The 6,725-nt window shown below is 32.5% G+C and overlaps 1 long non-coding RNA gene across 1 annotated transcript; it reads right to left on the bottom strand.

Moving 5' to 3' along the window:
* Positions 1 to 1,582: 1,582 nt before the first annotated feature.
* Positions 1,583 to 4,955, bottom strand: LOC111089798. The gene is made up of 3 exons (XR_002613984.1): positions 4,325 to 4,955; positions 3,036 to 3,115; positions 1,583 to 1,717 (listed from the first exon to the last, which is right to left on the bottom strand). It is a non-coding gene; the product is annotated as an uncharacterized LOC111089798 (long non-coding RNA).
* Positions 4,956 to 6,725: the final 1,770 nt, after the last annotated feature.

Here is a 6,725-nt window from a genome sequence, read left to right as displayed (position 1 = left end):
AAGGCCTTTAATTCTTCAATAAGCTTTTGGCTTTCCCTGAAGTCATATTCAAGTGAAATTCACAGAGTAGTTGAAATGTCTCTATGCAAATGGCCATCTTGAAACTGAAACCAAAGATGAATTCTAATTCATCACCCATCAGCAACTCAATCCTTTTAAAAATGTAAGTCTTGTTTCATGAGACAGGAGGATGGATACAAGTCTTAGGTTTAGAAAAGAGGGCTATGCTCCAGTTAACACTTATATTTTAATAACATGGGGATTGGTTTATAGAATGACTTGATATTGGAAGCTATTAGTAGAGGCCAGCACTTTACAAAGGTTAATAAGATTTCTTGAAAAACAAAGGGATAAACTTTTATTATCTTAAAAGTTGGGGTGCAAGGACAGCTTGAAGGATCAAATGGCACATTGTTGATAGTTTTTGCAAGCGGTGTACCTTAGGGTTCTGTGCTAAGTACTTTGCTATTTTACATTTTCAATGAAATTGATAACTGAATAACAAGTAAACTGGTTAAGTTTTACATGTAATAAATTAATGGATATTTCAATCTTAACTGAAGCTGCTATAGTTTTGAGGAAAGATTTGGAGAACTTGATGAGCTGGACTGCCTTTTAATCTTGTAAAAAGTTAGGTAACATATACTGGTTATTACAACATTATTAACTTATAGCTTTCCTAAGAAACTCTAACTGAAATTGATTTAGATTGGGTAAAAGATTTAGCCATAGATATTACAATATTTCTTAAGTTTTCTGGGTAATGCATGTTAGTTGGTAATAAGGTAAACATGATTTCAAAATGTATACCTTGAAATATTAATACAAGTTCAAGTAGGCTATCAGTTACTCTATAACATGCTGATTAGACATCATTTAAAATATTGTCACTACATTTAAGAAAGGATGTAGAACTGTTTGAGAAGATTTAGAGAAGAGTCATCTACATTATTTCAGCCTAGAAGGGATTAGTTGTATGGAAATAGGTTGAAATTTCTTGACATATATTCAATGGAAATAAAGTAGAGGGGGGAGAAACATGATTAAGTTTTTTATAATATTGTTAGAGTTTTCAAATCTATATATTCAGATGATGTTTTCATAAAAATCTCTACATACAGTAAAAACTACAGGACATAAATTTAAGATATGGACAATTCAGATGTACTCCCTTGAAATCAGTATTACATATATTTTTTTCACATGGTGGATAGTTTATGGAATAGTTGTGGTAGAAACTACAACAGAAGAGTTTATGAGGAGATTGGATGTGTATCTTAGAAGCCATGGATCAATATAGGGAAAAGGGTTTTTACAAGAATTTTGGCAGAGGGTGACAATACAAAATCGAATATTCAAGATAAGTCAATTGGCCTCTTGTTATCCCTTGGAAATGCAATTTTCAGAATAAAATCAATTATTGCAGTAGAACATAGTAATCCCTTGGTCATCAGCTAGTCATTTTAATTAAAGTCTATAATAATTAATCTTTATAGGCCATTTATTAACTGAAAATTAATTTGCTAATTGATCTAATATTTTACAAGCATACAAAGAAAAGTTTCATAAAAATTACCTCTTTCAAAGAACTTCAAACAACACTTCCACAAGACAGTAAGAGATGAATGACATTTGTCAGTCTTCTTCAATGTTACTATCAGCAAAGAGTACAGCAATGTACCTTCTACTGAAATACTTTCTTTGGTAGGATGTATACCTACGTTTAAAAAAATTATAAAAAGTAGTTTTAAGCTTTTTTTATTTCATTCAAAACAAAAAACTTTTCAGTAGGTATTTCAACTTCTTTTTTTTCTAAAACAGTATTAAAGTTTGGTAAAGATACTTTAAGTTAGAAGTATGGTGCCTGTAGACAATTCAGTTTCCTTACTGTATAAATACAAGAATATACCTTATATCAGGCATTTTGTACATATCTTATATCAGGGATTTTCTACAAAATTGATAAATTAATTCAAATAAAAAGTGTCAAGAAAAGGCCTTACAAATATATCAGAGGTATTGTTCTGTGATGTTTTACCTGAGCGAATTTAAACAGCTGAATTAGAACCTGACAATTACTTTGAAAAACCAATTATTATCATAAAAATAATCAGGTAATTGTAATTACTGTTTCCAAGTATCCAAGAAATGAATATTATGATTTCTCATTATTACTTTCAATTAATTCAAAGTAGTTCAAATTAATTGAGTAGTATCACAAATCAAAAATAATCACCTTGTCAAAATTGGTGTCTGTGATAATTCTAACTATCCAAGTCTCAGGTGACAATAATCAATTAGTTTAATGTAATTAATTAACAAGTCCAAGCATTAACTGATTATCAACTTTCACTAATCTCCAAGCTCTTAGTCAGAATGAAATAACAATACTATGTAAGTTTATGATATCAAGCTAGCACAGAAAACTCACAACATTTTCAAAAACATAACTGGTTTTAAACCTAAATTTAGTATAAAAACTTTCTAGAGCTTGTAGAAAAATTTAAAAATTTAGAGATACCAAATAATGCCAAAATTGTTTCATTTGATATTTGTAGTCTTTCCACCAATATACCTGTTAATGAATGTAAAAAAGTTAGTGATTTAACAGATAAGGAAAAAATAAACCCTGTTCAAGGCCAGAATTTAAAAACAATAATAATCACTTGCTTATATCATAACTACTTCAAATTTAATAACAAAATATATAAACAGAACGATGGGTTAGCTACAAGTTCCCCCTCTTCTTTGCTTGCAAAGTTTTCATGGATAATTTAGACAATAAATTGTTTAGTGATGAAAATAATACAAAATATGTCAAATATTGGTACTGATATGTTGATAATGGGATAATGGGCAGGCTCCAAAAATCAACTTGATAATTTTGTAACTTTTCTAAATTTGCAAAATAAATTTATTAAATTTACCATGGGATTTGGTGAAAATAGAAACATTAATTTTTTGGACTTAAATATTGTCATACATTCCTTCAGAATTATCAGAAAACGAACTTGTAGTGACACTATCATTCATACTTCCTCAAGACATCCAATATTTCACAAACTTGCTCTGTTCCATAGTTTGTTACACAGGTTTATCACTGTACTCTTGTCATCTGAAGAAAATGAAACTGAATTAAATATAATAAAACTAACTGCTGTCAACAATGGTTATACAACAAAGTTAACTGATGCATTGTTGTTTAAAAATTAAAAGCCAAGAACTTAAAATCAATATACCCACATATTGTACCAAATGACAACAAAAACAAATGGTTTAAGATAAGCTACACTGAAAAACCTTCTCACAAAATATATAACACAGTAAACAGAGAAATCTACAAACTAGCCTTATACTGTACTAGGCAAAATGTTGTGAGACAACAAAGACAAAATCAAAAACTACAGCAACAGCATATACATAAGTCAAACAGGACATTCCATGGGAGATTGCATCTCATCTCATCCAGAGTTATACTCTAGGCAAAATGTTGTGCAACAACAAAGACAAAATTGTAAAGTACAAATACAATATATACACAGGTCAAACAGGATGTTCCACGGGAGACTGCATCTCATCTTATCCAGGGTATACTCTTTACCCGAGTGAAGGATAGAGAGAGGTGAGAAGCAAGGACAGGTGAAATAGGTACATGACTGTCCAAGAGCTTGCAAACAAGCCATCGGACAGCCAATATGTGCAGTAAAGATGGAGCACATACCGACTGTACCATGTGTGCTCACCTCCTCAACCATCAGTCTCTATGGGTCACTACAAGCTGTGGGAGAAGGGCCCACATGAAAAATATCCATGCATAACTCCTCGACCGTCAGATACCTAGGGCCCATGCCAGCCATGAAAAGAGAGCACCACAGTAGACACAAATAATAAGGATAATTAAGAAATCACCACTCAAGCATCAGATTATGAGCCTGTCACCAGCTGTGGGAGTAGGGTTAACAAGTTACACACCACAGTTGGATATTAAGAAATATCAATTATTCTACAGGCAGGGTCATGTACTTGAAGGAGTAGGTAGAGGAAAAACAGAGTAAGAGAGCTATGTGTCTGAAATCCACTCATAGATTTTGATGTATCTAGATAAAGTCGGGGTGGTGTGTACTAAACATATATATATATGCATTCCTGAAAAGTGGGATGTACACTTGAAATGATGTTAAGCAACACAATCTTTACATGTATTATGGGGTAGATTTTAGTCCACTCTTGAATAACTTTTTAAAGGGTGTAACATCATTTTTAACTAAAGTGTACTATACAAAACATGCATGTGAGAACTTTAAAGGACTAAACTGTTTAGTACCAAAGTTATTGTTTTTCTCGGCTTCTAGGCAAGGTGACCACTTTGGAGCCATGTTGGAAGGGTGGAAACAAAACTGTTCTGCAGCAGAAAAAACAACATGCTGAGATAATGTCACATTAACACAACATGTTTACATCCTCCTCCATCTTGGCCAGTGGACGATGTATCACATTCCGCCCAGTAAACACTCTAGTAATGAAACAAGATAACACTGTTTCAAATATATTGGTAGTAATTGGTAAACACTACACCTAGAAAAGTAGTCAACAACATTGGAATGCTCAAGCAATGAAACAAGGCAATACTGTTTGATACATGGGTAGTAATTGGTGAACGTTCTAATAATAAAACAATGTAGAGCGATGCAATATATAACGGGAACCTAATGTACTCTGGAAACATCCCTGTTCCACTTTTCAGCATAGAAAGACCCCTTGTTTTAGCATGGTCTCAGTCAGTGAGGATTCTCCATGGTCCATCACCCCAGTGGCTGGGAGCAGGAAATTGGCAAGGGTCTACTGTGCTCCACTTGAAGGGAGTAGAATTTGCATAGAGGAAACCCAAAGAACGTGCACAAATCCCCATCTGTCCTTCCATCCGGAAAGGTCTTTTACTGGTGACAATGCAATGGGTAACTGTATAATGGGTATAATTACTCACTATAAAATCATTTCTCAGACAAAGCATAATTTTTATTGTCTTCAAATTTGTTTAGTTACAGAGCTATTAAATAGAAAATCAGACCCCTCCTGCCACACCAACCAATCACAACCTCTCTTTCAGGATTCGTTAATAGTTCTCTCTTATGTTTAATTATATATCATCTATAACCGAGAGAAAGTAAGTATTTGCATCTATCAAATGATGTATTATATTATGCTGTGTTCTGAACAGATAAATGTCAATTTCACTAATAATTCCCATGGGAATGTTAATGACTAGCTTGGATGAATTTGTAACGACTCTTGTCACATAGTTGGAAAGTCAAAAAAATTTGAGAGTTAGGGGAAATTCTCTACTTTTTGCATGCTATCAGTCTATGTTCTTTAGTGCATTATTTAATTACAAAATGTAATTATAAATAGATGTATAGTGTTACGAGCTTAAAGCAACTTAGGATAAATGAATGTAGTTTCCTGTTACAAGTTGAAGTCATTTTAGAAAGACAAAAAGGGTAATTTAGATTTATTTCAATTTCTTTTTTTTTGGTGGTTACAAGGTTGGTATATCCTGTATGGAGTAGAGAAAATAACAGATGAAATATAAAGTTTTACTTAAAAAACGTTTGAAATGTATCTTTAAGGGGTTTTAGAGATTACACAAAGGAATTTTGAGATTTTTGAGATGAAAAAAATATTTTTAATCTTAACATGAAAATTACTTTGCACAAGGATTATTCAAAACAAATGTTCAATATATTCATGGATTAATTTTTATTTTAGTTAATTAAAAATACTTCACTAAAAAATATGATGTTTTGTATGTGAAAGACTTATAATGTTATAATGTTGTGAAGATATACATATTATATTGAAAATCAGAAATATTAAATCTATAAAGACTTTAAACAAGTACGAAAATGAGACGTGGTCGGGCAAAATGACAGAGCTTGTGTTGAGAGAGTTGTAACGATCTAGAGCGCTCACATGTTTGCGAGCTGTGCATAATCGAATTTTCTGTGTTTGGTAGATAATTGGTTACTTTTATTTTTGCATGTATAAGCAAACCCACAGTGTAGGAGAGTTTACTGTAATGCCTGCAAGAAAGCATAACTTAAATGCTTGGCATGAAAATGCTAGAATAATGAAAGTTCAAGCAAGGGTATGAAAACTACTGCAAATGTTTTGTGGGTCAATGTTGGTATATATATTAATACTGGTACTGTTTTCCTCACTCTCTCTTTCTCTTTAACATTTTGTTGATGATGCTTTTTCTGCCTACACTCCTAAGTTTTGGAACATTCTCCCTATCAAACTTAAATGCCCAAAGTCTTTTGAAGTCTTATCTCTTTCACCTGGCTTTCAAATAATGTAGAAACTAGTCAGCATTTTGAATGGCTGGCAACAGCTAGAGGAGCACTGTATAAGAAATGAGTTTATTATTATTGTTACGTCTCCGTTTGTTAATTGATTTTCCGTAACTTCGTTCCGACGAAACTTAAGTGACACAAGTCTTTACTTAATAAAACTGGTTTATTCTTTCCGAATATAACTCTGCGATACACTTAATCTCAATACTCGCACTAAAACAAATACTATAACGAACGAACGTTAACTTCAACAATACCCCGTGACTGCAGTTCAATTACTCACTATAAACTCACACGCATTACCTTCTCCTCTTTTATATACCAGCCTACCCTGTATCTAGTAATTACTAGAGCATTCGCCAAAGTACATGA

Source organism: Limulus polyphemus, unplaced genomic scaffold (assembly GCF_000517525.1).
Source record: "Limulus polyphemus unplaced genomic scaffold, Limulus_polyphemus-2.1.2 Scaffold7400, whole genome shotgun sequence".
NCBI classification, from domain to species: domain Eukaryota; kingdom Metazoa; phylum Arthropoda; class Merostomata; order Xiphosura; family Limulidae; genus Limulus; species Limulus polyphemus.
Note: the sequence above shows the minus strand (reverse complement) of the source record. Positions and strands in the feature narration are given on the sequence as shown.